Raw genomic sequence first — 6816 nt, 5'->3', positions numbered from 1 at the left:
GACGCAGCACACATACGTGAATAGAAGCGAACTTTTACATGTCCGTGATAACAGTAAACTTTAACCCTTTAAACGATTTAATTAACATTTCTTAACCTCTTACATGTCAAAACACATACTCTTATTGCTTTTATGTAATTCATACCTGATGAGGGGAGATATATTTATATATTAGTACAGGACACGGAGCTGTTGTGTTGCTGCTTCTATCATCAGAGTCTGTTTGTTTGAGCAGCGCGCGCGCATCCCGTCCTCAAGCAGGCGAACACTCCCAAAAGGTAAAAGCAATCAAATAATCGAACGATGGAGCAGGGAACATTAATCGTCAACGAAATAACCACTAAAACATTTAAGAAATACATTCTCTTGCACATCTTACATATCATATATTTATTTACTACTATTTATCTACTTATTTATTTTCAATTACTTATCTACCTTTGTAACCACCACACTTACATCTGGGTTCTCTTAACTAAAGTGTGTGGAGACTGGAAAGTCTTCTTCTTCATCTCTGAACAAACTAAGTTTGAACTTTCCTCTTTGTTTCTGGAATGTTTGAAGAACATGTTCACTTCGGATTCTAACAAATTCCTCTTTCCATCTTTGCAACGCCGTTACCATTACTGACGATAAAAAAACGTTACTGACAGTGTGTTATTACTATTTTAAAATAATTAAGAGAGAAGGCAGAGTTATACGTTTCAATCTGGAAAATACGCTCAGTGTTTGAGTAAAACAAGGGTTGCTGTGAACGGTGTAAGCTCAGAATAAAGCAGTCAACAACATTACCTGACCAGAAGTCTTACTTTATAACAGTTACACAAAAGATACTAGCTTTGCTTACCTTAAATCTCAGATCTTAGACGTGTATTCCCTTTTTCCCGGCCGCGGCGCGCAACAGTCAGTCAGTGAGCTTCTGGCGTGTAACCGTCTAACGCTCCAAGGGGGCCGGCCGACTGGAACCAAGTGCGACACGCATTTGTTCCGCCTGTCACATCAGGTCGAATTATTGTGATACATCGTGCTGCATTGTAGCCTATCGAAGGCGCTGCGACTAATCAAATGTGCAGTTGTTTGGTGTGATTTTACGATTCCAAATTTAGGGGGACCAGAGGGGGGGCCAAGCTCGGTGACAGGGGGCTCTGGCCCCCCCTGACCTTCCATTTCACCTTCCGTTTCACCAATGAGAAACCTTTTGGCATGCCCCCCCACTTTTCGTTACACAGTGAGAAACCTTTTGGCATTTTGCCTTCCTTTTGTTCCACATATTAGAAACCTTTTGGCACGCCCCCATCTTTGTTTCACCAATGATAAACCTTTTGGCACGCCCCCTTTCATTTCACCAATGAGAAACCTTTTGGCATGCCCCTTAGCTTTCGTTTCACAAATGAGAAACCTTTTGGCACACCCCCTTTCGTTTCACCAATGAGAAACCTTTTGGCACGCCCCCCAGCTTTCGGTTCACAATGAGAAACCTTTTGGCACGCCCCCCAGCTTTCGGTTCACAATGAGAAACCTTTTGGCATGCCCCTTAGCTTTCGTTTCACAAATGAGAAACCTTTTGGCACACCCCCTTTCGTTTCACCAATGAGAAACCTTTTGGCACGCCCCCCAGCTTTCGTTTCACCAATGAGAAACCTTTTGTAATGTTGCCTTCCTTTCGTTTCACCAATAGGAAACCTTTTGCCATGCCCCTACCTTTCGTTTCACTAATGAGAAACCTTTTGGCACGTCTCCTTCCTTTCGTTTCACCAACGATAAACCTTTTGTCATGCCCCCTTACTTTCGTTTCACCAATGAGAAACCTTTTGGCACGCCCCCCAGCTTTCGTTCCACAAATGAGAGACCTTTTGCACATCCCCCAGCTTTCGTTTCACAAATGAGAAACCTTTTGGAACCCCCCTACCTTTCGTTTCACTAATGAGAAACCTTTGGGACACCCCCTTCGTTTCGTTTCACCAATGAGAATCATTTTGGCACACCCCCCACCTTTCGTTTCATCAATGAGAAACCTTTTGGAAAGTCCCCTAACTTTCGTTTCACCAATGAGAAACCTTTTAGAACGCCCCCTACCTTTTGGCACGCCCATTGCTCCTAGCTGCAGCCTATAGAGTGGGAGCCCCTCATATTTTGCACCCTTAAACGCCATTGGCCAGTTTCACTGGCGTGATTCAATAAGGCTTCAGTAGTATGTGGAGCAAAGGGTATATTATGTGAAAATTTGAAGTTTAGACTAGGTAAGTGTCAGATAATAAGTGTATGAGTGTATAAATAGTGTTGTGTGTTCCACAGTTATTGTCAAGTGTTCATGAGATGGATTGCCTTAGGGAAGAAACTTCACCTGTGTCTGGTCATTCTAGTGCTCAGAGCTCTGTAGCGTCGACCAGATGGCAACAGTTCAAAGAGGGAGTGTGCTGGATGTGAGGGGTCCAGAGTGATTTTGCCAGCCCTTTTGCTCACTCTGGATAAGTAGAGTTCTTGAATAGAAGGGAGGGTTGTACCAATGATTCGCTCAGCAGTCCGAACTATCCTCTGTAGTCTTCTGAGGTCAGATTTGGTAGCTGAGCTGAACCAAACAGTTACTTAAGTGCAGAGGACGGATTCAATTATGGTGGAGTAGAACTGTTTCTGTAGAAAATGTGTACAAATATTTATGACGAGATCACATCATAACCATAGACTGTATAAAAACATAACACGCGTCGCTATAGCAACTGTGATGTTTGTGATGTTTCTTGGATTCACGTTTTACAAAGACACACGGAGACACAGGTTTCATGCGACTGGTATATTTTACTGAACTTTCTTATTCCCCCCTTTTACAAGGTACACCCACCATTTCTTAAGAAGGAGAGCGCCACCCTCAGGTAAGGAATAATACTACAATTCCCATACATCACATCTCCCCTCTTAAGAAATAAATTCCCTTAAGGAATAGTAACTACACATTTACTATTATAATTATTTTCTCAATTACCCACTACAACTTAAATCAATCTTGCTGTCATAACCCATTAACTATAAACATCTCTTTCTTCTTTTAACTCCTCTTTAATGTTTTCATGGAGAATAGAGCTTTGGAGGTCTAATCAGTCTTCCCCATCTTGACCTTTTGAACTGTTCTTCCATGCCCCTAATTGGTGTCACAGGTCTTTTCACTGGTGACAGTGCAGGTGATTGCACCGGAGTATTACTCTCTGCAAGCTCTCTGTTTGCTGAAGAACATTCATCCAACTCGATAGAGCTTGGTTTCGGAAATGTCATTTCTCGGGTTTTCAGCAGGTCTCGTCGATTTCTTCTGAAGATGTTTCCGTCAGGCCTTTGAATCACATATGATCTCGGTTTTTCATGATTCCTCAATACAATTGCTGGTTGCCAGTTGTTTTTGACTTTCACTCTCACGTTCTCTCCAGTTGTAATAGGTGGTAACTGTTTTGCTCCACAGTCAAAGTAACTTTTCTGTTTGACCTGTCTGTCCGTGATGTCTTTATGTACATTTCTGTACAGTTGTGGTCTCAACAGCTTTGTTGATGTAGGCAATTTTGTTTTCAGTCTTCGACCCATAAGCATCTGTGCAGGAGATAGTTTCACACCATCCAAAGGAGCATTTCTGTACTCCAATAGTGCAGTATAAGGATCTCGCTGGCTCTCTTGTGCTTTCTTTAACAGGTTCTTGACTGTCTGGATTGCTCTTTCCCTTTGTCCATTTGCCTGAGGAAATCCAGGACTAGATGTGGTGTGTCCAAACTCCCAGCTTTCTGTGAATGCTCTGAATTCTGCACTCGAAAATTGTGGCCCATTATCCGACACCACTTCATCCGGGATTCCATGTCTCGCAAAGATTGACTTAAGAGCTGTCACCACATGTTTGCTCGTTGTCTGTGTGAGTTTAGCAATCTCCGGAAACTTTGAAAAGTAATCCACACACATCAAGTATTCACCTTGGTTGAAGTGGAACAAGTCAACACCGACTTTCGCCCATGCTCTGTCTGGAATGTCATGGCAGATGAGTGGCTCTTTGGTGTTACTCCGTCTGAAAGTATTACAGATAGCACACTTCAACACGACGTCCTCAATTTGCTTTGCCATGCTGGGCCAAAACATCACATCTCTTGCCCTCTCTTTGCATTTGACAATACCCAGATGTGACTCATGAACTCTTTTAAGCATGTCTGCTCTCAAGCTTTGTGGAACTACTATTGTCCAGTTCTTGAAGAGTAGCCCATCGGAACAGGTAAGTTCTTCTCTGTAAGTCCAGTACTTCCTTATGTCTGCTGGAACGTGTCTTATGTCAGCAGGCCATCCTGTCTGAACTAATTCCACGACTTTTTGCAGCTCTTCATCTTCTGCTGTTGCTGTTTTGAACATTTTCTGCTTTTCCTTTGAGATTGGCAGACAAACTGACAAAGTATGAACTTGTAACTCATCTTCCAGTAGTGGTTCCATTTGTTCTTTTAGGTACGCTCGACTCAGAGTGTCTGCGATGTACAATTCCTTTCCAGGCTTGTAGCTGACACGTAGATCATATAGCTGCAATCTCATCAGCATTCTCTGCAGTCTCGGTGGAGCTTTTTGGAGAGATTTTTTGAAAACGGTCTCCAAGGGCTTATGATCCGTCTCCACATGTACTGTTTTTCCATAGACATACTGATGGAACTTCTCGCAGCCATAGACAATTGCCAAGAGCTCTTTTTCTATTTGAGCGTATCTTTTCTGACACTCAGTAAGAGACCTTGAGCCGAATGCTACCGGATGTCCTTCTTGCAGTAACACTGCTCCCAGACCTTCAGCGCTTGCGTCCACTGACAGCATTATCTCTTTGTTAAGTATTAAGTATCATCAAAATACTTTAACACTGGGGCGTTACTCACAAGTGACTTCAGTCTTTCAAAGCTCTTCTGTTGTTCTGACTCCCAATGCCATGCTACATCTCCCTCTAGCAGTTTCCTCAATGGCGCACTTATGTCTGACATGTTTGGAACGAACTTGGACAGGTACTGAAGCAGACCTAAGAACCTCATCAGTGCAGCTTTGTCCTCTGGTTCTGGCATGTTCTGTATCGCTCTGACTTTTCCTTTGTCTGGCTTCAAACCTTCTGCAGTCAGAATGTGTCCAACATAGCTGACTTCAGTCATCCTGATCTTGCACTTGGTTTTGTTCAACTTTAGATTAATGTCTCTGATTCTGTCCAACAGCTTTCTTAGTCTCTTGTCGTGTTGTTCCATGTCTTCACCCCACACCAGAATATCATCCACTATGTTCATGACTCCATCTTAGCCTTCCAGTCTTTGAGCAATGCACTTTTGAAACACTTCTGGAGCTGACACAATGCCAAATGGAAGTCTCAAAAAACGGTATCTTCCAAAAGGAGTGTTGAAAGTACATAGTTTGGAGCTCTCATCATCCAACTGTACTTGCCAAAATCCATGATTGGCATCAAGCACTGAGAAGACTTTAGCATTTGGCATCTCCGCTACAATTTCTTCAATTGTACGCAACAGATAATGTTCTCTCTTGATGGCTTTGTTAAGATCTTGTGGATCGATGCAGATCCTGAGTGTCTCTGGTTTAACTACTGTGACCATACTATTAACCCAATCAGTGGGCTCAGTTTGCTTCACAATGACTCCAAGATCTTCCATTCGTTTCAACTCCATTTTGACCCTGTCCTTTAACGCTATGGGTACTTTTCTTGGTGCGTGAATGACTGGAGCAACATCTGGGTTTGGCTGTATGTGATGCAGTCCTGGTACACATCCTAAACCAGTAAACACGTCTTGATATTCACTCAGAATGTCAGTTTGGTCTTTGTTCTCTACTTTGTACACTCTTTTAATCAGTCAAGTTTTGAGCATGCTTCTCTTCCCAGAATTGCTGGTGAATCTTCATCTACAACTTGGAATTCCAGATCAAACTCAGTGTCTTTGTACCCACACTTAAGCCATACCTTACCCTTTGTCTCCATCGTGTGGCCAGAATAAGTAACTAAAGTGCAGTTTGACTTCTTTAAAGTTGTTGTCTTGTTAGAAGTTTTCTCAAAATCTTTAAATGACAACACGTTGCACTCTGCTCCTGTATCTAGCTTAAAGGTAAGTAGACTGTTGTTTATGCTGAATTCTTGTGTCCATTTCTTGGTTTCACTTTCTATTGTAGAGACTGTATTCATTTGTGGCAGCCATTTGCTAGCTTTTTTCTCACTTTGTTCAATTTCAATGGTACCAATAAATAATTCAGCATCTTGTTGTTCTATCTCATGGACTTTTTTCTCAAATCTTTTTTGTTTGCCCTTTTGCTGTGGTGTTTTGCACATGCGGCTAAAGTGATTCTTCCTTGAGCACTCATTACAAATTTTTCCATAAGCTGGACACTTCCTTGGCTCATGAACATACCCACATCTTGTGCACTCATCTTTCTCTTTCCCTGTGTGCTTGAAATTCGTTTGTCTGGTCGACTTTGTCTTCGTGATTTTGTTCACTGCCACTTCTGCTTCTTCATGCAGCACTTTCAGATGGCTTTGTGTTATTTCGTTTGCACGACAGATATCCACAGCCTTTGCTAGGTTCAGATCTGTTTCTCTGAGAAGCCTAGCTCTCACAGTGTCATTGTTAACTCCACAGACAATGCGATCTTTAATCAAGTCATCATTTAATCTTCCAAATTCACAATCTTTTGCCTTATTTTTCAAGTCTGTCACGTATGCATCAATGGTTTCGTTCGGTCCCTGTGCTCTCGTGAAAAACATATGCCTCAGATATGTAATATTCTTTCTTGGCTCACAGTATTCTCTAAACTTCTCTTTGAGCATTTCAAAAT

The sequence above is a fragment of the Carassius carassius genome, chromosome 19, assembly GCF_963082965.1.
Source record: "Carassius carassius chromosome 19, fCarCar2.1, whole genome shotgun sequence".
In the NCBI taxonomy this organism is placed as follows: Eukaryota; Metazoa; Chordata; class Actinopteri; order Cypriniformes; family Cyprinidae; genus Carassius; species Carassius carassius.
Note: the sequence above shows the minus strand (reverse complement) of the source record.